This window comes from Hydractinia symbiolongicarpus, chromosome 2 (genome assembly GCF_029227915.1).
Source record: "Hydractinia symbiolongicarpus strain clone_291-10 chromosome 2, HSymV2.1, whole genome shotgun sequence".
NCBI lineage: Eukaryota > Metazoa > Cnidaria > Hydrozoa > Anthoathecata > Hydractiniidae > Hydractinia > Hydractinia symbiolongicarpus.
In genome coordinates, this window is record NC_079876.1 from 36,234,276 (window position 1) to 36,255,319 (window position 21,044).

At 48.7% G+C, this 21,044-nt stretch overlaps 81 non-coding genes across 81 annotated transcripts; 68 read left to right on the top strand and 13 right to left on the bottom strand.

The window, feature by feature from the left end:
* Positions 1–276: 276 nt before the first annotated feature.
* Positions 277–358, top strand: Trnas-uga (transfer RNA serine (anticodon UGA)). Its single transcript has one exon. It is a non-coding gene; the product is annotated as a tRNA-Ser (tRNA).
* Positions 359–648: 290 nt separating this feature from the next.
* Positions 649–719, bottom strand: Trnag-gcc (transfer RNA glycine (anticodon GCC)). The gene has a single exon. It is a non-coding gene; the product is annotated as a tRNA-Gly (tRNA).
* Positions 720–835: 116 nt separating this feature from the next.
* Positions 836–908, top strand: Trnat-agu (transfer RNA threonine (anticodon AGU)). The gene has a single exon. It is a non-coding gene; the product is annotated as a tRNA-Thr (tRNA).
* Positions 909–1,412: 504 nt separating this feature from the next.
* Positions 1,413–1,494, top strand: Trnas-aga (transfer RNA serine (anticodon AGA)). Its single transcript has one exon. It is a non-coding gene; the product is annotated as a tRNA-Ser (tRNA).
* A 97-nt stretch (positions 1,495–1,591) lies between these two features.
* Positions 1,592–1,663, top strand: Trnae-uuc (transfer RNA glutamic acid (anticodon UUC)). The gene has a single exon. It is a non-coding gene; the product is annotated as a tRNA-Glu (tRNA).
* Positions 1,664–1,739: 76 nt separating this feature from the next.
* Trnac-gca (transfer RNA cysteine (anticodon GCA)) lies at positions 1,740–1,811 on the top strand. Its single transcript has one exon. It is a non-coding gene; the product is annotated as a tRNA-Cys (tRNA).
* A 74-nt stretch (positions 1,812–1,885) lies between these two features.
* Trnas-uga (transfer RNA serine (anticodon UGA)) lies at positions 1,886–1,967 on the top strand. Its single transcript has one exon. It is a non-coding gene; the product is annotated as a tRNA-Ser (tRNA).
* An 80-nt stretch (positions 1,968–2,047) lies between these two features.
* Positions 2,048–2,120, top strand: Trnaf-gaa (transfer RNA phenylalanine (anticodon GAA)). The gene has a single exon. It is a non-coding gene; the product is annotated as a tRNA-Phe (tRNA).
* Positions 2,121–2,257: 137 nt separating this feature from the next.
* On the bottom strand, positions 2,258–2,328 carry Trnag-gcc (transfer RNA glycine (anticodon GCC)). The gene has a single exon. It is a non-coding gene; the product is annotated as a tRNA-Gly (tRNA).
* A 247-nt stretch (positions 2,329–2,575) lies between these two features.
* On the top strand, positions 2,576–2,657 carry Trnas-aga (transfer RNA serine (anticodon AGA)). The gene has a single exon. It is a non-coding gene; the product is annotated as a tRNA-Ser (tRNA).
* Positions 2,658–2,902: 245 nt separating this feature from the next.
* Trnac-gca (transfer RNA cysteine (anticodon GCA)) lies at positions 2,903–2,974 on the top strand. The gene has a single exon. It is a non-coding gene; the product is annotated as a tRNA-Cys (tRNA).
* Positions 2,975–3,048: 74 nt separating this feature from the next.
* Trnas-uga (transfer RNA serine (anticodon UGA)) lies at positions 3,049–3,130 on the top strand. Its single transcript has one exon. It is a non-coding gene; the product is annotated as a tRNA-Ser (tRNA).
* An 80-nt stretch (positions 3,131–3,210) lies between these two features.
* Positions 3,211–3,283, top strand: Trnaf-gaa (transfer RNA phenylalanine (anticodon GAA)). The gene has a single exon. It is a non-coding gene; the product is annotated as a tRNA-Phe (tRNA).
* A 137-nt stretch (positions 3,284–3,420) lies between these two features.
* Trnag-gcc (transfer RNA glycine (anticodon GCC)) lies at positions 3,421–3,491 on the bottom strand. The gene has a single exon. It is a non-coding gene; the product is annotated as a tRNA-Gly (tRNA).
* Positions 3,492–4,065: 574 nt separating this feature from the next.
* Positions 4,066–4,137, top strand: Trnac-gca (transfer RNA cysteine (anticodon GCA)). Its single transcript has one exon. It is a non-coding gene; the product is annotated as a tRNA-Cys (tRNA).
* Positions 4,138–4,211: 74 nt separating this feature from the next.
* Trnas-uga (transfer RNA serine (anticodon UGA)) lies at positions 4,212–4,293 on the top strand. Its single transcript has one exon. It is a non-coding gene; the product is annotated as a tRNA-Ser (tRNA).
* Positions 4,294–4,583: 290 nt separating this feature from the next.
* Trnag-gcc (transfer RNA glycine (anticodon GCC)) lies at positions 4,584–4,654 on the bottom strand. Its single transcript has one exon. It is a non-coding gene; the product is annotated as a tRNA-Gly (tRNA).
* Positions 4,655–4,901: 247 nt separating this feature from the next.
* Positions 4,902–4,983, top strand: Trnas-aga (transfer RNA serine (anticodon AGA)). The gene has a single exon. It is a non-coding gene; the product is annotated as a tRNA-Ser (tRNA).
* A 97-nt stretch (positions 4,984–5,080) lies between these two features.
* Positions 5,081–5,152, top strand: Trnae-uuc (transfer RNA glutamic acid (anticodon UUC)). The gene has a single exon. It is a non-coding gene; the product is annotated as a tRNA-Glu (tRNA).
* A 593-nt stretch (positions 5,153–5,745) lies between these two features.
* Trnag-gcc (transfer RNA glycine (anticodon GCC)) lies at positions 5,746–5,816 on the bottom strand. Its single transcript has one exon. It is a non-coding gene; the product is annotated as a tRNA-Gly (tRNA).
* A 116-nt stretch (positions 5,817–5,932) lies between these two features.
* Positions 5,933–6,005, top strand: Trnat-agu (transfer RNA threonine (anticodon AGU)). The gene has a single exon. It is a non-coding gene; the product is annotated as a tRNA-Thr (tRNA).
* A 58-nt stretch (positions 6,006–6,063) lies between these two features.
* Positions 6,064–6,145, top strand: Trnas-aga (transfer RNA serine (anticodon AGA)). The gene has a single exon. It is a non-coding gene; the product is annotated as a tRNA-Ser (tRNA).
* Positions 6,146–6,242: 97 nt separating this feature from the next.
* Positions 6,243–6,314, top strand: Trnae-uuc (transfer RNA glutamic acid (anticodon UUC)). Its single transcript has one exon. It is a non-coding gene; the product is annotated as a tRNA-Glu (tRNA).
* A 76-nt stretch (positions 6,315–6,390) lies between these two features.
* Trnac-gca (transfer RNA cysteine (anticodon GCA)) lies at positions 6,391–6,462 on the top strand. The gene has a single exon. It is a non-coding gene; the product is annotated as a tRNA-Cys (tRNA).
* Positions 6,463–6,536: 74 nt separating this feature from the next.
* Positions 6,537–6,618, top strand: Trnas-uga (transfer RNA serine (anticodon UGA)). Its single transcript has one exon. It is a non-coding gene; the product is annotated as a tRNA-Ser (tRNA).
* Positions 6,619–7,095: 477 nt separating this feature from the next.
* Trnat-agu (transfer RNA threonine (anticodon AGU)) lies at positions 7,096–7,168 on the top strand. Its single transcript has one exon. It is a non-coding gene; the product is annotated as a tRNA-Thr (tRNA).
* Positions 7,169–7,226: 58 nt separating this feature from the next.
* On the top strand, positions 7,227–7,308 carry Trnas-aga (transfer RNA serine (anticodon AGA)). Its single transcript has one exon. It is a non-coding gene; the product is annotated as a tRNA-Ser (tRNA).
* Positions 7,309–7,861: 553 nt separating this feature from the next.
* On the top strand, positions 7,862–7,934 carry Trnaf-gaa (transfer RNA phenylalanine (anticodon GAA)). The gene has a single exon. It is a non-coding gene; the product is annotated as a tRNA-Phe (tRNA).
* Positions 7,935–8,071: 137 nt separating this feature from the next.
* Trnag-gcc (transfer RNA glycine (anticodon GCC)) lies at positions 8,072–8,142 on the bottom strand. Its single transcript has one exon. It is a non-coding gene; the product is annotated as a tRNA-Gly (tRNA).
* Positions 8,143–8,389: 247 nt separating this feature from the next.
* Trnas-aga (transfer RNA serine (anticodon AGA)) lies at positions 8,390–8,471 on the top strand. Its single transcript has one exon. It is a non-coding gene; the product is annotated as a tRNA-Ser (tRNA).
* Positions 8,472–9,234: 763 nt separating this feature from the next.
* Trnag-gcc (transfer RNA glycine (anticodon GCC)) lies at positions 9,235–9,305 on the bottom strand. Its single transcript has one exon. It is a non-coding gene; the product is annotated as a tRNA-Gly (tRNA).
* A 116-nt stretch (positions 9,306–9,421) lies between these two features.
* Positions 9,422–9,494, top strand: Trnat-agu (transfer RNA threonine (anticodon AGU)). Its single transcript has one exon. It is a non-coding gene; the product is annotated as a tRNA-Thr (tRNA).
* A 58-nt stretch (positions 9,495–9,552) lies between these two features.
* Positions 9,553–9,634, top strand: Trnas-aga (transfer RNA serine (anticodon AGA)). The gene has a single exon. It is a non-coding gene; the product is annotated as a tRNA-Ser (tRNA).
* A 97-nt stretch (positions 9,635–9,731) lies between these two features.
* Trnae-uuc (transfer RNA glutamic acid (anticodon UUC)) lies at positions 9,732–9,803 on the top strand. The gene has a single exon. It is a non-coding gene; the product is annotated as a tRNA-Glu (tRNA).
* A 221-nt stretch (positions 9,804–10,024) lies between these two features.
* Trnas-uga (transfer RNA serine (anticodon UGA)) lies at positions 10,025–10,106 on the top strand. The gene has a single exon. It is a non-coding gene; the product is annotated as a tRNA-Ser (tRNA).
* An 80-nt stretch (positions 10,107–10,186) lies between these two features.
* Trnaf-gaa (transfer RNA phenylalanine (anticodon GAA)) lies at positions 10,187–10,259 on the top strand. Its single transcript has one exon. It is a non-coding gene; the product is annotated as a tRNA-Phe (tRNA).
* Positions 10,260–10,396: 137 nt separating this feature from the next.
* Positions 10,397–10,467, bottom strand: Trnag-gcc (transfer RNA glycine (anticodon GCC)). The gene has a single exon. It is a non-coding gene; the product is annotated as a tRNA-Gly (tRNA).
* A 116-nt stretch (positions 10,468–10,583) lies between these two features.
* On the top strand, positions 10,584–10,656 carry Trnat-agu (transfer RNA threonine (anticodon AGU)). Its single transcript has one exon. It is a non-coding gene; the product is annotated as a tRNA-Thr (tRNA).
* Positions 10,657–10,714: 58 nt separating this feature from the next.
* On the top strand, positions 10,715–10,796 carry Trnas-aga (transfer RNA serine (anticodon AGA)). Its single transcript has one exon. It is a non-coding gene; the product is annotated as a tRNA-Ser (tRNA).
* Positions 10,797–11,041: 245 nt separating this feature from the next.
* Positions 11,042–11,113, top strand: Trnac-gca (transfer RNA cysteine (anticodon GCA)). The gene has a single exon. It is a non-coding gene; the product is annotated as a tRNA-Cys (tRNA).
* Positions 11,114–11,349: 236 nt separating this feature from the next.
* Positions 11,350–11,422, top strand: Trnaf-gaa (transfer RNA phenylalanine (anticodon GAA)). The gene has a single exon. It is a non-coding gene; the product is annotated as a tRNA-Phe (tRNA).
* Positions 11,423–11,559: 137 nt separating this feature from the next.
* Positions 11,560–11,630, bottom strand: Trnag-gcc (transfer RNA glycine (anticodon GCC)). The gene has a single exon. It is a non-coding gene; the product is annotated as a tRNA-Gly (tRNA).
* Positions 11,631–11,746: 116 nt separating this feature from the next.
* Positions 11,747–11,819, top strand: Trnat-agu (transfer RNA threonine (anticodon AGU)). Its single transcript has one exon. It is a non-coding gene; the product is annotated as a tRNA-Thr (tRNA).
* A 58-nt stretch (positions 11,820–11,877) lies between these two features.
* On the top strand, positions 11,878–11,959 carry Trnas-aga (transfer RNA serine (anticodon AGA)). The gene has a single exon. It is a non-coding gene; the product is annotated as a tRNA-Ser (tRNA).
* A 97-nt stretch (positions 11,960–12,056) lies between these two features.
* Positions 12,057–12,128, top strand: Trnae-uuc (transfer RNA glutamic acid (anticodon UUC)). The gene has a single exon. It is a non-coding gene; the product is annotated as a tRNA-Glu (tRNA).
* A 222-nt stretch (positions 12,129–12,350) lies between these two features.
* On the top strand, positions 12,351–12,432 carry Trnas-uga (transfer RNA serine (anticodon UGA)). The gene has a single exon. It is a non-coding gene; the product is annotated as a tRNA-Ser (tRNA).
* An 80-nt stretch (positions 12,433–12,512) lies between these two features.
* Positions 12,513–12,585, top strand: Trnaf-gaa (transfer RNA phenylalanine (anticodon GAA)). The gene has a single exon. It is a non-coding gene; the product is annotated as a tRNA-Phe (tRNA).
* A 324-nt stretch (positions 12,586–12,909) lies between these two features.
* Trnat-agu (transfer RNA threonine (anticodon AGU)) lies at positions 12,910–12,982 on the top strand. Its single transcript has one exon. It is a non-coding gene; the product is annotated as a tRNA-Thr (tRNA).
* A 58-nt stretch (positions 12,983–13,040) lies between these two features.
* On the top strand, positions 13,041–13,122 carry Trnas-aga (transfer RNA serine (anticodon AGA)). The gene has a single exon. It is a non-coding gene; the product is annotated as a tRNA-Ser (tRNA).
* Positions 13,123–13,219: 97 nt separating this feature from the next.
* On the top strand, positions 13,220–13,291 carry Trnae-uuc (transfer RNA glutamic acid (anticodon UUC)). The gene has a single exon. It is a non-coding gene; the product is annotated as a tRNA-Glu (tRNA).
* Positions 13,292–13,513: 222 nt separating this feature from the next.
* On the top strand, positions 13,514–13,595 carry Trnas-uga (transfer RNA serine (anticodon UGA)). Its single transcript has one exon. It is a non-coding gene; the product is annotated as a tRNA-Ser (tRNA).
* An 80-nt stretch (positions 13,596–13,675) lies between these two features.
* Trnaf-gaa (transfer RNA phenylalanine (anticodon GAA)) lies at positions 13,676–13,748 on the top strand. Its single transcript has one exon. It is a non-coding gene; the product is annotated as a tRNA-Phe (tRNA).
* Positions 13,749–13,885: 137 nt separating this feature from the next.
* Trnag-gcc (transfer RNA glycine (anticodon GCC)) lies at positions 13,886–13,956 on the bottom strand. Its single transcript has one exon. It is a non-coding gene; the product is annotated as a tRNA-Gly (tRNA).
* Positions 13,957–14,203: 247 nt separating this feature from the next.
* Trnas-aga (transfer RNA serine (anticodon AGA)) lies at positions 14,204–14,285 on the top strand. Its single transcript has one exon. It is a non-coding gene; the product is annotated as a tRNA-Ser (tRNA).
* A 97-nt stretch (positions 14,286–14,382) lies between these two features.
* Trnae-uuc (transfer RNA glutamic acid (anticodon UUC)) lies at positions 14,383–14,454 on the top strand. The gene has a single exon. It is a non-coding gene; the product is annotated as a tRNA-Glu (tRNA).
* Positions 14,455–14,530: 76 nt separating this feature from the next.
* Trnac-gca (transfer RNA cysteine (anticodon GCA)) lies at positions 14,531–14,602 on the top strand. Its single transcript has one exon. It is a non-coding gene; the product is annotated as a tRNA-Cys (tRNA).
* Positions 14,603–14,676: 74 nt separating this feature from the next.
* Trnas-uga (transfer RNA serine (anticodon UGA)) lies at positions 14,677–14,758 on the top strand. The gene has a single exon. It is a non-coding gene; the product is annotated as a tRNA-Ser (tRNA).
* An 80-nt stretch (positions 14,759–14,838) lies between these two features.
* Trnaf-gaa (transfer RNA phenylalanine (anticodon GAA)) lies at positions 14,839–14,911 on the top strand. Its single transcript has one exon. It is a non-coding gene; the product is annotated as a tRNA-Phe (tRNA).
* Positions 14,912–15,048: 137 nt separating this feature from the next.
* Positions 15,049–15,119, bottom strand: Trnag-gcc (transfer RNA glycine (anticodon GCC)). Its single transcript has one exon. It is a non-coding gene; the product is annotated as a tRNA-Gly (tRNA).
* A 426-nt stretch (positions 15,120–15,545) lies between these two features.
* On the top strand, positions 15,546–15,617 carry Trnae-uuc (transfer RNA glutamic acid (anticodon UUC)). The gene has a single exon. It is a non-coding gene; the product is annotated as a tRNA-Glu (tRNA).
* A 76-nt stretch (positions 15,618–15,693) lies between these two features.
* Positions 15,694–15,765, top strand: Trnac-gca (transfer RNA cysteine (anticodon GCA)). The gene has a single exon. It is a non-coding gene; the product is annotated as a tRNA-Cys (tRNA).
* A 633-nt stretch (positions 15,766–16,398) lies between these two features.
* On the top strand, positions 16,399–16,471 carry Trnat-agu (transfer RNA threonine (anticodon AGU)). The gene has a single exon. It is a non-coding gene; the product is annotated as a tRNA-Thr (tRNA).
* A 58-nt stretch (positions 16,472–16,529) lies between these two features.
* Positions 16,530–16,611, top strand: Trnas-aga (transfer RNA serine (anticodon AGA)). The gene has a single exon. It is a non-coding gene; the product is annotated as a tRNA-Ser (tRNA).
* Positions 16,612–16,708: 97 nt separating this feature from the next.
* On the top strand, positions 16,709–16,780 carry Trnae-uuc (transfer RNA glutamic acid (anticodon UUC)). Its single transcript has one exon. It is a non-coding gene; the product is annotated as a tRNA-Glu (tRNA).
* A 76-nt stretch (positions 16,781–16,856) lies between these two features.
* Positions 16,857–16,928, top strand: Trnac-gca (transfer RNA cysteine (anticodon GCA)). Its single transcript has one exon. It is a non-coding gene; the product is annotated as a tRNA-Cys (tRNA).
* A 236-nt stretch (positions 16,929–17,164) lies between these two features.
* Positions 17,165–17,237, top strand: Trnaf-gaa (transfer RNA phenylalanine (anticodon GAA)). The gene has a single exon. It is a non-coding gene; the product is annotated as a tRNA-Phe (tRNA).
* Positions 17,238–17,561: 324 nt separating this feature from the next.
* On the top strand, positions 17,562–17,634 carry Trnat-agu (transfer RNA threonine (anticodon AGU)). Its single transcript has one exon. It is a non-coding gene; the product is annotated as a tRNA-Thr (tRNA).
* Positions 17,635–17,692: 58 nt separating this feature from the next.
* Positions 17,693–17,774, top strand: Trnas-aga (transfer RNA serine (anticodon AGA)). The gene has a single exon. It is a non-coding gene; the product is annotated as a tRNA-Ser (tRNA).
* Positions 17,775–17,871: 97 nt separating this feature from the next.
* Trnae-uuc (transfer RNA glutamic acid (anticodon UUC)) lies at positions 17,872–17,943 on the top strand. The gene has a single exon. It is a non-coding gene; the product is annotated as a tRNA-Glu (tRNA).
* Positions 17,944–18,019: 76 nt separating this feature from the next.
* Positions 18,020–18,091, top strand: Trnac-gca (transfer RNA cysteine (anticodon GCA)). The gene has a single exon. It is a non-coding gene; the product is annotated as a tRNA-Cys (tRNA).
* A 764-nt stretch (positions 18,092–18,855) lies between these two features.
* On the top strand, positions 18,856–18,937 carry Trnas-aga (transfer RNA serine (anticodon AGA)). The gene has a single exon. It is a non-coding gene; the product is annotated as a tRNA-Ser (tRNA).
* Positions 18,938–19,034: 97 nt separating this feature from the next.
* Positions 19,035–19,106, top strand: Trnae-uuc (transfer RNA glutamic acid (anticodon UUC)). The gene has a single exon. It is a non-coding gene; the product is annotated as a tRNA-Glu (tRNA).
* Positions 19,107–19,182: 76 nt separating this feature from the next.
* On the top strand, positions 19,183–19,254 carry Trnac-gca (transfer RNA cysteine (anticodon GCA)). Its single transcript has one exon. It is a non-coding gene; the product is annotated as a tRNA-Cys (tRNA).
* Positions 19,255–19,490: 236 nt separating this feature from the next.
* Trnaf-gaa (transfer RNA phenylalanine (anticodon GAA)) lies at positions 19,491–19,563 on the top strand. The gene has a single exon. It is a non-coding gene; the product is annotated as a tRNA-Phe (tRNA).
* A 137-nt stretch (positions 19,564–19,700) lies between these two features.
* Positions 19,701–19,771, bottom strand: Trnag-gcc (transfer RNA glycine (anticodon GCC)). The gene has a single exon. It is a non-coding gene; the product is annotated as a tRNA-Gly (tRNA).
* A 247-nt stretch (positions 19,772–20,018) lies between these two features.
* Positions 20,019–20,100, top strand: Trnas-aga (transfer RNA serine (anticodon AGA)). The gene has a single exon. It is a non-coding gene; the product is annotated as a tRNA-Ser (tRNA).
* Positions 20,101–20,197: 97 nt separating this feature from the next.
* Positions 20,198–20,269, top strand: Trnae-uuc (transfer RNA glutamic acid (anticodon UUC)). The gene has a single exon. It is a non-coding gene; the product is annotated as a tRNA-Glu (tRNA).
* Positions 20,270–20,345: 76 nt separating this feature from the next.
* On the top strand, positions 20,346–20,417 carry Trnac-gca (transfer RNA cysteine (anticodon GCA)). The gene has a single exon. It is a non-coding gene; the product is annotated as a tRNA-Cys (tRNA).
* A 74-nt stretch (positions 20,418–20,491) lies between these two features.
* On the top strand, positions 20,492–20,573 carry Trnas-uga (transfer RNA serine (anticodon UGA)). Its single transcript has one exon. It is a non-coding gene; the product is annotated as a tRNA-Ser (tRNA).
* Positions 20,574–20,653: 80 nt separating this feature from the next.
* Trnaf-gaa (transfer RNA phenylalanine (anticodon GAA)) lies at positions 20,654–20,726 on the top strand. Its single transcript has one exon. It is a non-coding gene; the product is annotated as a tRNA-Phe (tRNA).
* Positions 20,727–20,863: 137 nt separating this feature from the next.
* Positions 20,864–20,934, bottom strand: Trnag-gcc (transfer RNA glycine (anticodon GCC)). The gene has a single exon. It is a non-coding gene; the product is annotated as a tRNA-Gly (tRNA).
* Between the last annotated feature and the right edge of the window lie 110 nt (positions 20,935–21,044).

The following is a 21,044-nucleotide window of genomic DNA, read 5'->3' on the forward strand; positions in this document are numbered from 1 at the left end:
TTAGGATTTCTGGTTTTCACCCAGGCGGCCCGGGTTGGATTCCCGGTGTGGGAAGTGTACATTTTTTAAGTTAAGTTGCTCTCTCACGCGTTGATGTTATATACCCTGTGCGTGGATTCCGTCCTTGGCTGGGGATATAGCTCAGTGGTAGAGCATTCGACTGCAGATCGAGAGGTCCCTGGTTCAAACCCGGGTGTGCCCTACTAGTTGGCTTTTTGTCCTCTTCGGCACCTGAGCGGTGAGCTGGTGAATTATTCTGGTTACCCAGCAATTTCTGCTGCGATGGCCGAGTGGTTAAGGCGTTAGACTTGAAATCTAATGGGATCTTCCCGCGTAGGTTCGAACCCTACTCGCAGCGAATCTACAAACATTCTTTTTGATCTGGTCAAGTGTCTATCACAACGTACAGACCTTTGCCATGTGATAGAATTGATCATGGCCGAGATAGCTCAGTTGGGAGAGCGTCAGACTGAAGATCTGAAGGTCCCTGGTTCAATCTCGGGTCTCGGCATTTTATCACTGCCCAGCAGGGCGGTTTGAGGTGGTGAATGCAAGCAGCCGTAGCACTTTTCTTCAGCTATGTTTTTTTATTTATTTTCCTTCCTTTCTTTTTTACGGAGGGTATTTTCAGGTGTAGGTAAAACACGATGCATTGGCGGGGAATCGAACCCCGGTCTCCCGCGTGGCAGGCGAGAATTCTACCACTGAACCACCAATGCGTTACTACTCATTTCCAAAATTTCCGAGTGACAGTGTATCACGTCCCGGTGTGTTAGTAGCCTTAACGGTATTTCAGACGTGTGATATTGAGATTTTCAAAATCTCCCAACAGGCAGGCGCTGTGGCTTAGCGGTTAAAGCGCCTGTCTAGTAAACAGGAGATCCCCGGTTCAAATCCGGGCAGTGCCTTTAGCAGTAATGTTGTGCTTTCTGGTCGGCCTTGTGGCAATGGCCAGCGGTTTGTCAGGCTGCGATGGCCGAGTGGTTAAGGCGTTTGACTAGAAATCAAATGGGATCTTACCGCGTAGGTTCGAATCCTACTCGCAGCGGACGCAAAAAGGTGTTTTTGACACGAACAGAAAGACAGAGCTAGTTCAAATTGTCAGAAAAAGCATGACATCTAAATTACTTAGTGGTGCGAATGTGTCCCGCATGGTCTAGTGGTTAGGATTTCTGGTTTTCACCCAGGCGGCCCGGGTTCGATTCCCGGTGTGGGAAGTGTACATTTTTTAAGTTAAGTTGCTCTCTCACGCGTTGATGTTATATACCCTGTGCGTGGATTCCGTCCTTGGCTGGGGATATAGCTCAGTGGTAGAGCATTCGACTGCAGATCGAGAGGTCCCTGGTTCTTTTTGTCCTCTTCGGCACCTGAGTGGTGAGCTGGTGAATTATTCTTGTTACCCAGCAATTTCTGCTGCGATGGCCGAGTGGTTAAGGCGTTTGACTAGAAATCAAATGGGATCTTCCCGCGTAGGTTCGAATCCTACTCGCAGCGGACGCAAAAAGGTGTTTTTGACACGAACAGAAAGACAGAGCTAGTTCAAATTGTCAGAAAAAGCATGACATCTAAATTACTTAGTGGTGCGAATGTGTCCCGCATGGTCTAGTGGTTAGGATTTCTGGTTTTCACCCAGGCGGCCCGGGTTCGATTCCCGGTGCGGGAAGTGTACATTTTTTAAGTTAAGTTGCTCTCTCACGCGTTGATGTTATATACCCTGTGCGTGGATTCCGTCCTTGGCTGGGGATATAGCTCAGTGGTAGAGCATTCGACTGCAGATCGAGAGGTCCCTGGTTCAAACCCGGGTGTCCCCTACTAGTTGGCTTTTTGTCCTCTTCGGCACCTGAGTGGTGAGCTGGTGAATTATTCTGGTTACCCAGCAATTTCCGCTGCGATGGCCGAGTGGTTAAGGCGTTAGACTTGAAATCTAATGGGATCTTCCCGCGTAGGTTCGAACCCTACTCGCAGCGAATCTACAAACATTCTTTTTGATCTGGTCAAGTGCCTATCACAACGTACAGACCTTTGCCATGTGATAGAATTGATCATGGCCGAGATAGCTCAGTTGGGAGAGCGTCAGACTGAAGATCTGAAGGTCCCTGGTTCAATCCCGGGTCTCGGCATTTTATCACTGCCCAGCAGGGCGGTTTGAGGTGGTGAATGCAAGCAGCCGTAGCACTTTTCTTCAGCTATGTTTTTTTATTTATTTTCCTTCCTTTCTTTTTTACGGAGGGTATTTTCAGGTGTAGGTAAAACACGATGCATTGGCGGGGAATCGAACCCCGGTCTCCCGCGTGGCAGGCGAGAATTCTACCACTGAACCACCAATGCGTTACTACTCATTTCCAAAATTTCCGAGTGACAGTGTATCACATCCCGGTGTGTTAGTAGCCTTAACGGCATTTCAGACGTGTGATATTGAGATTTTCAAAATCTCCCAACAGGCAGGCGCTGTGGCTTAGCGGTTAAAGCGCCTGTCTAGTAAACAGGAGATCCCCGGTTCAAATCTGGGCAGTGCCTTTAGCAGTAATGTTGTGCTTTCTGGTCAGCCTTGTGGCAATGGCCAGCGGTTTGTCAGGCTGCGATGGCCGAGTGGTTAAGGCGTTTGACTAGAAATCAAATGGGATCTTCCCGCGTAGGTTCGAATCCTACTCGCAGCGGACGCAAAAAGGTGTTTTTGACACGAACAGAAAGACAGAGCTAGTTCAAATTGTCAGAAAAAGCATGACATCTAAATTACTTAGTGGTGCGAATGTGTCCCGCATGGTCTAGTGGTTAGGATTTCTGGTTTTCACCCAGGCGGCCCGTGTTCGATTCCCGGTGCGGGAAGTGTACATTTTTTAAGTTAAGTTGCTCTCTCACGCGTTGATGTTATATACCCTGTGCGTGGATTCCGTCCTTGGCTGGGGATATAGCTCAGTGGTAGAGCATTCGACTGCAGATCGAGAGGTCCCTGGTTCAAACCCGGGTGTCCCCTACTAGTTGGCTTTTTGTCCTCTTCGGCACCTGAGTGGTGAGCTGGTGAATTATTCTGGTTACCCAGCAATTTCTGCTGCGATGGCCGAGTGGTTAAGGCGTTAGACTTGAAATCTAATGGGATCTTCCCGCGTAGGTTCGAACCCTACTCGCAGCGAATCTACAAACATTCTTTTTGATCTGGTCAAGTGTCTATCACAACGTACAGACCTTTGCCATGTGATAGAATTGATCATGGCCGAGATAGCTCAGTTGGGAGAGCGTCAGACTGAAGATCTGAAGGTCCCTGGTTCAATCCCGGGTCTCGGCATTTTATCACTGCCCAGCAGGGCGGTTTGAGGTGGTGAATGCAAGCAGCCGTAGCACTTTTCTTCAGCTATGTTTTTTTATTTATTTTCCTCCCTTTCTTTTTTACGGAGGGTATTTTCAGGTGTAGGTAAAACACGATGCATTGGCGGGGAATCGAACCCCGGTCTCCCGCGTGGCAGGCGAGAATTCTACCACTGAACCACCAATGCGTTACTACTCATTTCCAAAATTTCCGAGTGACAGTGTATCACGTCCCGGTGTGTTAGTAGCCTTAACGGCATTTCAGACGTGTGATATTGAGATTTTCAAAATCTCCCAACAGGCAGGCGCTGTGGCTTAGCGGTTAAAGCGCCTGTCTAGTAAACAGGAGATCCCCAGTTCAAATCCGGGCAGTGCCTTTAGCAGTAATGTTGTGCTTTCTGGTCGGCCTTGTGGCAATGGCCAGCGGTTTGTCAGGCTGCGATGGCCGAGTGGTTAAGGCGTTTGAATAGAAATCAAATGGGATCTTCCCGCGTAGGTTCGAATCCTACTCGCAGCGGACGCAAAAAGGTGTTTTTCACACGAACAGAAAGACAGAGCTAGTTCAAATTGTCAGAAAAAGCATGACATCTAAATTACTTAGTGGTGCAAATGTGTCCCGCATGGTCTAGTGGTTAGGATTTCTGGTTTTCACCCAGGCGGCCCGTGTTCGATTCCCGGTGCGGGAAGTGTACATTTTTTAAGTTAAGTTGCTCTCTCACGCGTTGATGTTATATACCCTGTGCGTGGATTCCGTCCTTGGCTGGGGATATAGCTCAGTGGTAGAGCATTCGACTGCAGATCGAGAGGTCCCTGGTTCAAACCCGGGTGTCCCCTACTAGTTGGCTTTTTGTCCTCTTCGGCACCTGAGTGGTGAGCTGGTGAATTATTCTGGTTACCCAGCAATTTCTGCTGCGATGGCCGAGTGGTTAAGGCGTTAGACTTGAAATCTAATGGGATCTTCCCGCGTAGGTTCGAACCCTACTCGCAGCGAATCTACAAACATTCTTTTTGATCTGGTCAAGTGTCTATCACAACGTACAGACCTTTGCCATGTGATAGAATTGATCATGGCCGAGATAGCTCAGTTGGGAGAGCGTCAGACTGAAGATCTGAAGGTCCCTGGTTTAATCCCGGGTCTCGGCATTTTATCACTGCCCAGCAGGGCGGTTTGAGGTGGTGAATGCAAGCAGCCGTAGCACTTTTCTTCAGCTATGTTTTTTTATTTATTTTCCTCCCTTTCTTTTTTACGGAGGGTATTTTCAGGTGTAGGTAAAACACGATGCATTGGCGGGGAATCGAACCCCGGTCTCCCGCGTGGCAGGCGAGAATTCTACCACTGAACCACCAATGCGTTACTACTCATTTCCAAAATTTCCGAGTGACAGTGTATCACGTCCCGGTGTGTTAGTAGCCTTAACGGCATTTCAGACGTGTGATATTGAGATTTTCAAAATCTCCCAACAGGCAGGCGCTGTGGCTTAGCGGTTAAAGCGCCTGTCTAGTAAACAGGAGATCCCCAGTTCAAATCCGGGCAGTGCCTTTAGCAGTAATGTTGTGCTTTCTGGTCGGCCTTGTGGCAATGGCCAGCGGTTTGTCAGGCTGCGATGGCCGAGTGGTTAAGGCGTTTGACTAGAAATCAAATGGGATCTTCCCGCGTAGGTTCGAATCCTACTCGCAGCGGACGCAAAAAGGTGTTTTTGACACGAACAGAAAGACAGAGCTAGTTCAAATTGTCAGAAAAAGCATGACATCTAAATTACTTAGTGGTGCAAATGTGTCCCGCATGGTCTAGTGGTTAGGATTTCTGGTTTTCACCCAGGCGGCCCGGGTTCGATTCCCGGTGCGGGAAGTGTACATTTTTTAAGTTAAGTTGCTCTCTCACGCGTTGATGTCATATACCCTGTGCGTGGATTCCGTCCTTGGCTGGGGATATAGCTCAGTGGTAGAGCATCCGACTGCAGATCGAGAGGTCCCTGGTTCAAACCCGGGTGTCCCCTACTAGTTGGCTTTTTGTCCTCTTCGGCACCTGAGTGGTGAGCTGGTGAATTATTCTGGTTACCCAGCAATTTCTGCTGCGATAGCCGAGTGGTTAAGGCGTTAGACTTGAAATCTAATGGGATCTTCCCGCGTAGGTTCGAACCCTACTCGCAGCGAATCTACAAACATTCTTTTTGATCTGGTCAAGTGCCTATCACAACGTACAACCTTTGCCATGTGATAGAATTGATCATGGCCGAGATAGCTCAGTTGGGAGAGCGTCAGACTGAAGATCTGAAGGTCCCTGGTTCAATCCCGGGTCTCTGCATTTTATCACTGCCCAGCAGGGCGGTTTGAGGTGGTGAATGCAAGCAGCCGTAGCACTTTTCTTCAGCTATGTTTTTTTATTTATTTTCCTTCCTTTCTTTTTTACGGAGGGTATTTTCAGGTGTAGGTAAAACACGATGCATTGGCGGGGAATCGAACCCCGGTCTCCCGCGTGGCAGGCGAGAATTCTACCACTGAACCACCAATGCGTTACTACTCATTTCCAAAATTTCCGAGTGACAGTGTATCACGTCCCGGTGTGTTAGTAGCCTTAACGGCATTTCAGACGTGTGATATTGAGATTTTCAAAGTCTCCCAACAGGCAGGCGCTGTGGCTTAGCGGTTAAAGCGCCTGTCTAGTAAACAGGAGATCCCCGGTTCAAATCCGGGCAGTGCCTTTAGCAGTAATGTTGTGCTTTCTGGTCGGCCTTGTGGCAATGGCCAGCGGTTTGTCAGGCTGCGATGGCCGAGTGGTTAAGGCGTTTGACTAGAAATCAAATGGGATCTTCCCGCGTAGGTTCGAATCCTACTCGCAGCGGACGCAAAAAGGTGTTTTTGACACGAACAGAAAGACAGAGCTAGTTCAAATTGTCAGAAAAAGCATGACATCTAAATTACTTAGTGGTGCGAATGTGTCCCGCATGGTCTAGTGGTTAGGATTTCTGGTTTTCACCCAGGCGGCCCGGGTTCGATTCCCGGTGCGGGAAGTGTACATTTTTTAAGTTAAGTTGCTCTCTCACGCGTTGATGTTATATACCCTGTGCGTGGATTCCGTCCTTGGCTGGGGATATAGCTCAGTGGTAGAGCATTCGACTGCAGATCGAGAGGTCCCTGGTTCAAACCCGGGTGTCCCCTACTAGTTGGCTTTTTGTCCTCTTCGGTACCTGAGTGGTGAGCTGGTGAATTATTCTGGTTACCCAGCAATTTCTGCTGCGATGGCCGAGTGGTTAAGGCGTTAGACTTGAAATCTAATGGGATCTTCCCGCGTAGGTTCGAACCCTACTCGCAGCGAATCTACAAACATTCTTTTTGATCTGGTCAAGTGCCTATCACAACGTACAGACCTTTGCCATGTGATAGAATTGATCATGGCCAAGATAGCTCAGTTGGGAGAGCGTCAGACTGAAGATCTGAAGGTCCCTGGTTCAATCCCGGGTCTCGGCATTTTATCACTGCCCAGCAGGGCGGTTTGAGGTGGTGAATGCAAGCAGCCGTAGCACTTTTCTTCAGCTATGTTTTTTTATTTATTTTCCTTCCTTTCTTTTTTACGGAGGGTATTTTCAGGTGTAGGTAAAACACGATGCATTGGCGGGGAATCGAACCCCGGTCTGCCGCGTGGCAGGCGAGAATTCTACCACTGAACCACCAATGCGTTACTACTCATTTCCAAAATTTCCGAGTGACAGTGTATCACGTCCCTGTGTGTTAGTAGCCTTAACGGCATTTCAGACGTGTGATATTGAGATTTTCAAAATCTCCCAACAGGCAGGCGCTGTGGCTTAGCGGTTAAAGCGCCTGTCTAGTAAACAGGAGATCCCCGGTTCAAATCCGGGCAGTGCCTTTAGCAGTAATGTTGTGCTTTCTGGTCGGCCTTGTGGCAATGGCCAGCGGTTTGTCAGGCTGCGATGGCCGAGTGGTTAAGGCGTTTGACTAGAAATCAAATGGGATCTTCCCGCGTAGGTTCGAATCCTACTCGCAGCGGACGCAAAAAGGTGTTTTTGACACGAACAGAAAGACAGAGCTAGTTCAAATTGTCAGAAAAAGCATGACATCTAAATTACTTAGTGGTGCGAATGTGTCCCGCATGGTCTAGTGGTTAGGATTTCTGGTTTTCACCTAGGCGGCCCGGGTTCGATTCCCGGTGCGGGAAGTGTACATTTTTTAAGTTAAGTTGCTCTCTCACGCGTTGATGTTATATACCCTGTGCGTGGATTCCGTCCTTGGCTGGGGATATAGCTCAGTGGTAGAGCATTCGACTGCAGATCAAGAGGTCCCTGGTTCAAACCCGGGTGTCCCCTACTAGTTGGCTTTTTGTCCTCTTCGGCACCTGAGTGGTGAGCTGGTGAATTATTCTGGTTACCCAGCAATTTCTGCTGCGATGGCCGAGTGGTTAAGGCGTTAGACTTGAAATCTAATGGGATCTTCCCGCGTAGGTTCGAACCCTACTAGCAGCGAATCTACAAACATTCTTTTTGATCTGGTCAAGTGCCTATCACAACGTACAGACCTTTGCCATGTGATAGAATTGATCATGGCCGAGATAGCTCAGTTGGGAGAGCGTCAGACTGAAGATCTGAAGGTCCCTGGTTCAATCCCGGGTCTCGGCATTTTATCACTGCCCAGCAGGGCGGTTTGAGGTGGTGAATGCAAGCAGCCGTAGCACTTTTCTTCAGCTATGTTTTTTTATTTATTTTCCTTCCTTTCTTTTTTACGGAGGGTATTTTCAGGTGTAGGTAAAACACGATGCATTGGCGGGGAATCGAACCCCGGTCTCCCGCGTGGCAGGCGAGAATTCTACCACTGAACCACCAATGCGTTACTACTCATTTCCAAAATTTCCGAGTGACAGTGTATCACGTCCCGGTGTGTTAGTAGCCTTAACGGCATTTCAGACGTGTGATATTGAGATTTTCAAAATCTCCCAACAGGCAGGCGCTATGGCTTAGCGGTTAAAGCGCCTGTCTAGTAAACAGGAGATCCCCGGTTCAAATCCGGGCAGTGCCTTTAGCAGTAATGTTGTGCTTTCTGCTCGGCCTTGTGGCAATGGCCAGCGGTTTGTCAGGCTGCGATGGCCGAGTGGTTAAGGCGTTTGACTAGAAATCAAATGGGATCTTCCCGCGTAGGTTCGAATCCTACTCGCAGCGGACGCAAAAAGGTGTTTTTGACACGAACAGAAAGACAGAGCTAGTTCAAATTGTCAGAAAAAGCATGACATCTAAATTACTTAGTGGTGCGAATGTGTCCCGCATGGTCTAGTGGTTAGGATTTCTGGTTTTCACCCAGGCGGCCCGGGTTCGATTCCCGGTGCGGGGTGTGTACATTTTTTAAGTTAAGTTGCTCTCTCACGCGTTGATGTTATATACCCTGTGCGTGGATTCCGTCCTTGGCTGGGGATATAGCTCAGTGGTAGAGCATTCGACTGCAGATCAAGAGGTCCCTGGTTCAAACCCGGGTGTCCCCTACTAGTTGGCTTTTTGTCCTCTTCGGCACCTGAGTGGTGAGCTGGTGAATTATTCTGGTTACCCAGCAATTTCTGCTGCGATGGCCGAGTGGTTAAGGCGTTAGACTTGAAATCTAATGGGTTCTTCCCGCGTAGGTTCGAACCCTACTAGCAGCGAATCTACAAACATTCTTTTTGATCTGGTCAAGTGCCTATCACAACGTACAGACCTTTGCCATGTGATAGAATTGATCATGGCCGAGATAGCTCAGTTGGGAGAGCGTCAGACTGAAGATCTGAAGGTCACTGGTTCAATCCCGGGTCTCGGCATTTTATCACTGCCCAGCAGGGCGGTTTGAGGTGGTGAATGCAAGCAGCCGTAGCATTTTTCTTCAGCTATGTTTTTTTATTTATTTTCCTTCCTTTCTTTTTTACGGAGGGTATTTTCAGGTGCAGGTAAAACACGATGCATTGGCGGGGAATCGAACCCCGGTCTCCCGCGTGGCAGGCGAGAATTCTACCACTGAACCACCAATGCGTTACTACTCATTTCCAAAATTTCCGAGTGACAGTGTATCACGTCCCGGTGTGTTAGTAGCCTTAACGGCATTTCAGACGTGTGATATTGTAATTTTCAAAATCTCCCAACAGGCAGGCGCTGTGGCTTAGCGGTTAAAGCGCCTGTCTAGTAAACAGGAGATCCCCGGTTCAAATCCGGGCAGTGCCTTTAGCAGTAATGTTGTGCTTTCTGGTCGGCCTTGTGGCAATGGCCAGCGGTTTGCCAGGCTGCGATGGCCGAGTGGTTAAGGCGTTTGACTAGAAATCAAATGGGATCTTCCCGCGTAGGTTCGAATCCTACTCGCAGCGGACGCAAAAAGGTGTTTTTGACACGAACAGAAAGACAGAGCTAGTTCAAATTGTCAGAAAAAGCATGACATCTAAATTACTTAGTGGTGCGAATGTGTCCCGCATGGTCTAGTGGTTAGGATTTCTGGTTTTCACCCAGGCGGCCCGGGTTCGATTCCCGGTGCGGGAAGTGTACATTTTTTAAGTTAAGTTGCTCTCTCACGCGTTGATGTTATATACCCTGTGCGTGGATTCCGTCCTTGGCTGGGGATATAGCTCAGTGGTAGAGCATTCGACTGCAGATCGAGAGGTCCCTGGTTAAACCCGGGTGTCCCCTACTAGTTGGCTTTTTGTCCTCTTCGGCACCTGAGTGGTGAGCTGGTGAATTATTCTGGTTACCCAGCAATTTCTGCTGCGATGGCCGAGTGGTTAAGGCGTTAGACTTGAAATCTAATGGGATCTTCCCGCGTAGGTTCGAACCCTACTCGCAGCGAATCTACAAACATTCTTTTTGATCTGGTCAAGTGTCTATCACAACGTACAGACCTTTGCCATGTGATAGAATTGATCATGGCCGAGATAGCTCAGTTGGGAGAGCGTCAGACTGAAGATCTGAAGGTCCCTGGTTCAATCCCGGGTCTCGGCATTTTATCACTGCCCAGCAGGGCGGTTTGAGGTGGTGAATGCAAGCAGCCGTAGCACTTTTCTTCAGCTATGTTTTTTTATTTATTTTCCTTCCTTTCTTTTTTACGGAGGGTATTTTCAGGTGTAGGTAAAACACGATGCATTGGCGGGGAATCGAACCCCGGTCTCCCGCGTGGCAGGCGAGAATTCTACCACTGAACCACCAATGCGTTACTACTCATTTCCAAAATTTCCGAGTGACAGTGTATCACGTCCCGGTGTGTTAGTAGCTTTAACGGCATTTCAGACGTGTGATATTGAGATTTTCAAAATCTCCCAACAGGCAGGCGCTGTGGCTTAGCGGTTAAAGCGCCTGTCTAGTAAACAGGAGATCCCCGGTTCAAATCCGGGCAGTGCCTTTAGCAGTAATGTTGTGCTTTCTGGTCGGCCTTGTGGCAATGGCCAGCGGTTTGCCAGGCTGCGATGGCCGAGTGGTTAAGGCGTTTGACTAGAAATCAAATGGGATCTTCCCGCGTAGGTTCGAATCCTACTCGCAGCGGACGCAAAAAGGTGTTTTTGACACGAACAGAAAGACAGAGCTAGTTCAAATTGTCAGAAAAAGCATGACATCTAAATTACTTAGTGGTGCGAATGTGTCCGGCATGGTCTAGTGGTTAGGATTTCTGGTTTTCACCCAGGCGGCCCGGGTTCGATTCCCGGTGCGGGAAGTGTACATTTTTTAAGTTAAGTTGCTCTCTCACGCGTTGATGTTATATACCCTGTGCGTGGATTCCGTCCTTGGCTGGGGATATAGCTCAGTGGTAGAGCATTCGACTGCAGATCGAGAGGTCCCTGGTTCAAACCCGGGTGTCCCCTACTAGTTGGCTTTTTGTCCTCTTCGGCACCTGAGTGGTGAGCTGGTGAATTATTCTGGTTACCCAGCAATTTCTGCTGCGATGGCCGAGTGGTTAAGGCGTTAGACTTGAAATCTAATGGGATCTTCCCGCGTAGGTTCGAACCATACTCGCAGCGAATCTACAAACATTCTTTTTGATCTGGTCAAGTGTCTATCACAACGTACAGACCTTTGCCATGTGATAGAATTGATCATGGCCGAGATAGCTCAGTTGGGAGAGCGTCAGACTGAAGATCTGAAGGTCCCTGGTTCAATCCCGGGTCTCGGCATTTTATCACTGCCCAGCAGGGCGGTTTGAGGTGGTGAATGCAAGCAGCCGTAGCACTTTTCTTCAGCTATGTTTTTTTATTTATTTTCCTTCCTTTCTTTTTTACGGAGGGTATTTTCAGGTGTAGGTAAAACACGATGCATTGGCGGGGAATCGAACCCCGGTCTCCCGCGTGGCAGGCGAGAATTCTACCACTGAACCACCAATGCGTTACTACTCATTTCCAAAATTTCCGAGTGACAGTGTATCACGTCCCGGTGTGTTAGTAGCCTTAACGGCATTTCAGACGTGTGATATTGAGATTTTCAAAATCTCCCAACAGGCAGGCGCTGTGGCTTAGCGGTTAAAGCGCCTGTCTAGTAAACAGGAGATCCCCGGTTCAAATCCGGGCAGTGCCTTTAGCAGTAATGTTGTGCTTTCTGGTCGGCCTTGTGGCAATGGCCAGCGGTTTGCCAGGCTGCGATGGCCGAGTGGTTAAGGCGTTTGACTAGAAATCAAATGGGATCTTCCCGCGTAGGTTCGAATCCTACTCGCAGCGGACGCAAAAAGGTGTTTTTGACACGAACAGAAAGACAGAGCTAGTTCAAATTGTCAGAAAAAGCATGACATCTAAATTACTTAGTGGTGCGAATGTGTCCCGCATGGTCTAGTGGTTAGGATTTCTGGTTTTCACCCAGGCGGCCCGGGTTCGATTCCCGGTGCGGGAAGTGTACATTTTTTAAGTTAAGTTGCTCTCTCACGCGTTGATGTTATATACCCTGTGCGTGGATTCCGTCCTTGGCTGGGGATATAGCTCAGTGGTAGAGCATTCGACTGCAGATCGAGAGGTCCCTGGTTCAAACACGGGTGTCCCCTACTAGTTGGCTTTTTGTCCTCTTCGGCACCTGAGTGGTGAGCTGGTGAATTATTCTGGTTACCCAGCAATTTCTGCTGCGATGGCCGAGTGGTTAAGGCGTTAGACTTGAAATCTAATGGGATCTTCCCGCGTAGGTTCGAACCCTACTCGCAGCGAATCTACAAACATTCTTTTTGATCTGGTCAAGTGTCTATCACAACGTACAGACCTTTGCCATGTGATAGAATTGATCATGGCCGAGATAGCTCAGTTGGGAGAGCGTCAGACTGAAGATCTGAAGGTCCCTGGTTCAATCCCGGGTCTCGGCATTTTATCACTGCCCAGCAGGGCGGTTTGAGGTGGTGAATGCAAGCAGCCGTAGCACTTTTCTTCAGCTATGTTTTTTTATTTATTTTCCTTCCTTTCTTTCTAACGGAGGGTATTTTCAGGTGTAGGTAAAACACGATGCATTGGCGGAGAATCGAACCCCGGTCTCCCGCGTGGCAGGCGAGAATTCTACCACTGAACCACCAATGCGTTACTACTCATTTCCAAAATTTCCGAGTGACAGTGTATCACGTCCCGGTGTGTTAGTAGCCTTAACGGCATTTCAGACGTGTGATATTGAGATTTTCAAAATCTCCCAACAGGCAGGCGCTGTGGCTTAGCGGTTAAAGCGCCTGTCTAGTAAACAGGAGATCCCCGGTTCAAATCCGGGCAGTGCCTTTAGCAGTAATGTTGTGCTTTCTGGTCGGCCTTGTGGCAATGGCCAGCGGTTTGTCAGGCTGCGATGGCCGAGTGGTTAAGGCGTTTGACTAGAAATCAAATGGGATCTTCCCGCGTAGGTTCGAATCCTACTCGCAGCGGACGCAAAAAGGTGTTTTTGACACGAACAGAAAGACAGAGCTAGTTCAAATTGTCAGAAAAAGCATGACATCTAAATTACTTAGTGGTGCGAATGTGTCCCGCATGGTCTAGTGGTTAGGATTTCTGGTTTTCACCCAGGCGGCCCGGGTTCGATTCCCGGTGCGGGAAGTGTACATTTTTTAAGTTAAGTTGCTCTCTCACGCGTTGATGTTATATACCCTGTGCGTGGATTCCGTCCTTGGCTGGGGATATAGCTCAGTGGTAGAGCATTCGACTGCAGATCGAGAGGTCCCTGGTTCAAACCCGGGTGTGCCCTACTAGTTGGCTTTTTGTCCTCTTCGGCACCTGAGTGGTGAGCTGGTGAATTATTCTGGTTACCCAGCAATTTCTGCTGCGATGGCCGAGTGGTTAAGGCGTTAGACTTGAAATCTAATGGGATCTTCCCGCGTAGGTTCGAACCCTACTCGCAGCGAATCTACAAACATTCTTTTTGATCTGGTCAAGTGTCTATCACAACGTACAGACCTTTGCCATGTGATAGAATTGATCATGGCCGAGATAGCTCAGTTGGGAGAGCGTCAGACTGAAGATCTGAAGGTCCCTGGTTCAATCCCGGGTCTCGGCATTTTATCACTGCCCAGCAGGGCGGTTTGAGGTGGTGAATGCAAGCAGCCGTAGCACTTTTCTTCAGCTATGTTTTTTTATTTATTTTCCTTCCTTTCTTTTTTACGGAGGGTATTTTCAGGTGTAGGTAAAACACGATGCATTGGCGGGGAATCGAACCCCGGTCTCCCGCGTGGCAGGCGAGAATTCTACCACTGAACCACCAATGCGTTACTACTCATTTCCAAAATTTCCGAGTGACAGTGTATCACGTCCCGGTGTGTTAGTAGCCTTAACGGCATTTCAGACGTGTGATATTGAGATTTTCAAAATCTCCCAACAGGCAGGCGCTGTGGCTTAGCGGTTAAAGCGCCTGTCTAGTAAACAGGAGATCCCTGGTTCAAATCCGGGCAGTGCCTTTAGCAGTAATGTTGTGCTTTCTGGTCGGCCTTGTGGCAATGGCCAGCGGTTTGTCAGGCTGCGATGGCCGAGTGGTTAAGGCGTTTGACTAGAAATCAAATGGGATCTTCCCGCGTAGGTTCGAATCCTACTCGCAGCGGACGCAAAAAGGTGTTTTTGACACGAACAGAAAGACAGAGCTAGTTCAAATTGTCAGAAAAAGCATGACATCTAAATTACTTAGTGGTGCGAATGTGTCCCGCATGGTCTAGTGGTTAGGATTTCTGGTTTTCACCCAGGCGGCCCGGGTTCGATTCCCGGTGCGGGAAGTGTACATTTTTTAAGTTAAGTTGCTCTCTCACGCGTTGATGTTATATACCCTGTGCGTGGATTCCGTCCTTGGCTGGGGATATAGCTCAGTGGTAGAGCATTCGACTGCAGATCGAGAGGTCCCTGGTTCAAACCCGGGTGTCCCCTACTAGTTGGCTTTTTGTCCTCTTCGGCACCTGAGTGGTGAGCTGGTGAATTATTCTGGTTACCCAGCAATTTCTGCTGCGATGGCCGAGTGGTTAAGGCGTTAGACTTGAAATCTAATGGGATCTTCCCGCGTAGGTTCGAACCCTACTCGCAGCGAATCTACAAACATTCTTTTTGATCTGGTCAAGTGTCTATCACAACGTACAGACCTTTGCCATGTGATAGAATTGATCATGGCCGAGATAGCTCAGTTGGGAGAGCGTCAGACTGAAGATCTGAAGGTCCCTGGTTCAATCCCGGGTCTCGGCATTTTATCACTGCCCAGCAGGGCGGTTTGAGGTGGTGAATGCAAGCAGCCGTAGCACTTTTCTTCAGCTATGTTTTTTTATTTATTTTCCTTCCTTTCTTTTTTACGGAGGGTATTTTCAGGTGTAGGTAAAACACGATGCATTGGCGGGGAATCGAACCCCGGTCTCCCGCGTGGCAGGCGAGAATTCTACCACTGAACCACCAATGCGTTACTACTCATTTCCAAAATTTCCGAGTGACAGTGTATCACGTCCCGGTGTGTTAGTAGCCTTAACGGCATTTCAGACGTGTGATATTGAGATTTTCAAAATCTCCCAACAGGCAGGCACTGTGGCTTAGCGGTTAAAGCGCCTGTCTAGTAAACAGGAGATCCCCGGTTCAAATCCGGGCAGTTCCTTTAGCAGTAATGTTGTGCTTTCTGGTCGGCCTTGTGGCAATGGCCAGCGGTTTGTTAGGCTGCCATGGCCGAGTGGTTAAGGCGTTTGACTAGAAATCAAATGGGATCTTCCCGCGTAGGTTCGAATCCTACTCGCAGCGGACGCAAAATGGTGTTTTTGACACGAACAGAAAGACAGAGCTAGTTCAAATTGTCAGAAAAAGCATGACATCTAAATTACTTAGTGGTGCGAATGTGTCCCGCATGGTCTAGTGGTTAGGATTTCTGGTTTTCACCCAGGCGGCCCGGGTTCGATTCCCGGTGCGGGAAGTGTACATTTTTTAAGTTAAGTTGCTCTCTCACGCGTTGATGTTATATACCCTGTGCGTGGATTCCGTCCTTGTCTGGGGATATAGCTCAGTGGTAGAGCATTCGACTGCAGATCGAGAGGTCCCTGGTTCAAACCCGGGTGTCCCCTACTAGTTTGCTTTTTGTCCTTTTCGGCACCTGAGTGGTGAGCTGGTGAATTATTCTGGTTACCCAGCAATTTCTGCTGCGATGGCCGAGTGGTTAAGGCGTTAGACTTGAAATCTAATGGGATCTTCCCGCGTAGGTTTGAACCCTACTCGCAGCGAATCTACAAACATTCTTTTTGATCTGGTCAAGTGTCTATCACAACGTACAGACCTTTGCCATGTGATAGAATTGATCATGGCCGAAATAGCTCAGTTGGGAGAGCGTCAGACTGAAGATCTGAAGGTCCCTGGTTCAATCCCGGGTCTCGGCATTTTATCACTGCCCAGCAGGGCGGTTTGAGGTGGTGAATGCAAGCAGCCGTAGCACTTTTCTTCAGCTATGTTTTTTTATTTATTTTCCTTCCTTTCTTTTTTACGGAGGGTATTTTCAGGTGTAGGTAAAACACGATGCATTGGCGGGGAATCGAACCCCGGTCTCCCGCGTGGCAGGCGAGAATTCTACCACTGAACCGCCAATGCGTTACTACTCTTTTCCAAAATTTCCGAGTGACAGTGTATCACGTCCCGGTGTGTTAGTAGCCTTAACGGCATTTCAGACGTGTGATATTGAGATTTTCAAAATCTCCCAACAGGCAGGCGCTGTGGCTTAGCGGTTAAAGCGCCTGTCTAGTAAACAGGAGATCCCCGGTTCAAATCCGGGCAGTGCCTTTAGCAGTAATGTTGTGCTTTCTGGTCGGCCTTGTGGCAATGGCCAGCGGTTTGTCAGGCTGCGATGGCCGAGTGGTTAAGGCGTTTGACTAGAAATCAAATGGGATCTTCCCGCGTAGGTTCGAATCCTACTCGCAGCGGACGCAAAAAGGTGTTTTTGACACGAACAGAAAGACAGAGCTAGTTCAAATTGTCAGAAAAAGCATGACATCTAAATTACTTAGTGGTGCGAATGTGTCCCGCATGGTCTAGTGGTTAGGATTTCTGGTTTTCACCCAGGCGGCCCGGGTTCGATTCCCGGTGCGGGAAGTGTACATTTTTTAAGTTAATTTGCTCTCTCACGCGTTGATGTTATATACCCTGTGCGTGGATTCCGTCCTTGGCTGGGGATATAGCTCAGTGGTAGAGCATTCGACTGCAGATCGAGAGGTCCCTGGTTCAAACCCGGGTGTCCCCTACTAGTTGGCTTTTTGTCCTCTTCGGCACCTGAGTGGTGAGCTGGTGAATTATTCTGGTTACCCAGCAATTTCTGCTGCGATGGCCGAGTGGTTAAGGCGTTAGACTTGAATTCTAATGGGATCTTCCCGCGTAGGTTTGAACCCTACTCGCAGCGAATCTACAAACAATCTTTTTGATCTGGTCAAGTGTCTATCACAACGTACAGACCTTTGCCATGTGATAGAATTGATCATGGCCGAGATAGCTCAGTTGGGAGAGCGTCAGACTGAAGATCTGAAGGTCCCTGGTTCAATCCCGGGTCTCGGCATTTTATCACTGCCCAGCAGGGCGGTTTGAGGTGGTGAATGCAAGCAGCCGTAGCACTTTTCTTCAGCTATGTTTTTTTATATATTTTCTTCCCTTTCTTTTTTACGGAGGGTATTTTCAGGTGTAGGTAAAACACGATGCATTGGCGGGGAATCGAACCCCGGTCTCCCGCGTGGCAGGCGAGAATTCTACCACTGAACCGCCAATGCGTTTCTACTCATTTCCAAAATTTCCGAGTGACAGTGTATCACGTCCCGGTGTGTTAGTAGCCTTAACGGCATTTCAGACGTGTGATATTGAGATTTTCAAAATCTCCCAACAGGCAGGCGCTGTGGCTTAGCGGTTAAAGCGCCTGTCTAGTAAACAGGAGATCCCCGGTTCAAATCCGGGCAGTGCCTTTAGCAGTAATGTTGTGCTTTCTGGTCGGCCTTGTGGCAATGGCCAGCGGTTTGTCAGGCTGCGATGGCCGAGTGGTTAAGGCGTTTGACTAGAAATCAAATGGGATCTTCCCGCGTAGGTTCGAATCCTACTCGCAGCGGACGCAAAAAGGTGTTTTTGACACGAACAGAAAGACAGAGCTAGTTCAAATTGTCAGAAAAAGCATGACATCTAAATTACTTAGTGGTGCGAATGTGTCCCGCATGGTCTAGTGGTTAGGATTTCTGGTTTTCACCCAGGCGGCCCGGGTTCGATTCCCGGTGCGGGAAGTGTACATTTTTTAAGTTAAGTTGCTCTCTCACGCGTTGATGTTATATACCCTGTGCGTGGATTCCGTCCTTGGCTGGGGATATAGCTCAGTGGTAGAGCATTCGACTGCAGATCGAGAGGTCCCTGGTTCAAACCCGGGTGTCCCCTACTAGTTGGCTTTTTGTCCTCTTCGGCACCTGAGTGGTGAGCTGGTGAATTATTCTGGTTACCCAGCAATTTCTGCTGCGATGGCCGAGTGGTTAAGGCGTTTACCTTGAAATCTAATGGGATCTTTCCGCGTAGGTTCGAACCCTACTCGCAGCGAATCTACAAACATTCTTTTTGATCTGGTCAAGTGTCTATCACAACGTACAGACCTTTGCCATGTGATAAAATTGATCATGGCCGAGATAGCTCAGGTGGGAGAGCGTCAGACTGAAGATCTGAAGGTCCCTGGTTCAATCCCGGGTCTCGGCATTTTATCACTGCCCAGCAGGGCGGTTTGAGGTGGTGAATGCAAGCAGCCGTATCACTTTTCTTCATCTATGTTTTTTTATTTATTTTCCTTCCTTTCTTTTTTACGGAGGGTATTTTCAGGTGTAGGTAAAACACGATGCATTGGCGGGGAATCGAACCCCGGTCTCCCGCGTGGCAGGCGAGAATTCTACCACTGAACCGCCAATGCGTTACTACTCATTTCCAAAATTTCCGAGTGACAGTGTATCACGTCCCGGTGTGTTAGTAGCCTTAACGGCATTTCAGACGTGTGATATTGAGATTTTCAAAATCTCCCAACAGGCAGGCGCTGTGGCTTAGCGGTTAAAGCGCCTGTCTAGTAAACAGGAGATCCCCGGTTCAAATCTGGGCAGTGCCTTTAGCAGTAATGTTGTGCTTTCTGGTCGGCCTTGTGGCAATGGCCAGCGGTTTGTCAGGCTGCGATGGCCGAGTGGTTAAGGCGTTTGACTAGAAATCAAATGGGATCTTCCCGCGTAGGTTCGAATCCTACTCGCAGCGGACGCAAAAAGGTGTTTTTGACACGAACAGAAAGACAGAGCTAGTTCAAATTGTCAGAAAAAGCATGACATCTAAATTACTTAGTGGTGCGAATGTGTCCCGCATGGTCTAGTGGTTAGGATTTCTGGTTTTCACCCAGGCGGCCCGGGTTCGATTCCCGGTGCGGGAAGTGTACATTTTTTAAGTTAAGTTGCTCTCTCACGCGTTGATGTTATATACCCTGTGCGTGGATTCCGTCCTTGGCTGGGGATATAGCTCAGTGGTAGAGCATTCGACTGCAGATCGAGAGGTCCCTGGTTCAAACCCGGGTGTCCCCTACTAGTTGGCTTTTTGTCCTCTTCGGCACCTGAGTGGTGAGCTGGTGAATTATTCTGGTTACCCAGCAATTTCTGCTGCGATGGCCGAGTGGTTAAGGCGTTAGACTTGAAATCTAATGGGATCTTCCCGCGTAGGTTCCAACCCTACTCGCAGCGAATCTACAAACATTCTTTTTGATCTGGTCAAGTGTCTATCACAACGTACAGACCTTTGCCATGTGATAGAATTGATCATGGCCGAGATAGCTCAGTTGGGAGAGCGTCAGACTGAAGATCTGAAGGTCCCTGGTTCAATCCCGGGTCTCGGCATTTTATCACTGCCCAGCAGGGCGGTTTGAGGTGGTGAATGCAAGCAGCCGTAGCACTTTTCTTCAGCTATGTTTTTTTATTTATTTTCCTTCCTTTCTTTTTTACGGAGGGTGTTTTCAGGTGTAGGTAAAACACGATGCATTGGCGGGGAATCGAACCCCGGTCTCCCGCGTGGCAGGCGAGAATTCTACCACTGAACCACCAATGCGTTACTACTCATTTCCAAAATTTCCGAGTGACAGTGTATCACGTCCCGGTGTGTTAGTAGCCTTAACGGCATTTCAGACGTGTGATATTGAGATTTTCAAAATCTCCCAACAGGCAGGCGCTGTGGCTTAGCGGTTAAAGCGCCTGTCTAGTAAACAGGAGATCCCAGGTTCAAATCCGGGCAGTGCCTTTAGCAGTAATGTTGTGCTTTCTGGTCGGCCTTGTGGCAATGGCCAGCGGTTTGTCAGGCTGCGATGGCCGAGTGGTTAAGGCGTTTGACTAGAAATCAAATGGGATCTTCCCGCGTAGGTTCGAATCCTACTCGCAGCGGACGCAAAAAGGTGTTTTTGACACGAACAGAAAGACAGAGCTAGTTCAAATTGTCAGAAAAAGCATGACATCTAAATTACTTAGTGGTGCGAATGTGTCCCGCATGGTCTAGTGGTTAGGATTTCTGGTTTTCACCCAGGCGGCCCGGGTTCGATTCCCGGTGCGGGAAGTGTACATTTTTTAAGTTAAGTTGCTCTCTCACGCGTTGATGTTATATACCCTGTGCGTGGATTCCGTCCTTGGCTGGGGATATAGCTCAGTGGTAGAGCATTCGACTGCAGATCGAGAGGTCCCTGGTTCAAACCCGGGTGTCCCCTACTAGTTGGCTTTTTGTCCTCTTCGGCACCTGAGTGGTGAGCTGGTGAATTATTCTGGTTACCCAGCAATTTCTGCTGCGATGGCCGAGTGGTTAAGGCGTTAGACTTGAAATCTAATGGGATCTTCCCGCGTAGGTTCGAACCCTACTCGCAGCGAATCTACAAACATTCTTTTTGATCTGGTCAAGTGTCTATCACAACGTACAGACCTTTGCCATGTGATAGAATTGATCATGGCCGAGATAGCTCAGTTGGGAGAGCGTCAGACTGAAGATCTGAAGGTCCCTGGTTCAATCCCGGGTCTCGGCATTTTATCACTGCCCAGCAGGGCGGTTTGAGGTGGTGAATGCAAGCAGCCGTATCACTTTTCTTCATCTATGTTTTTTTATTTATTTTCCTTCCTTTCTTTTTTACGGAGGGTATTTTCAGGTGTAGGTAAAACACGATGCATTGGCGGGGAATCGAACCCCGGTCTCCCGCGTGGCAGGCGAGAATTCTACCACTGAACCACCAATGCGTTACTACTCATTTCCAAAATTTCCGAGTGACAGTGTATCACGTCCCGGTGTGTTAGTAGCCTTAACGGCATTTCAGACGTGTGATATTGAGATTTTCAAAATCTCCCAA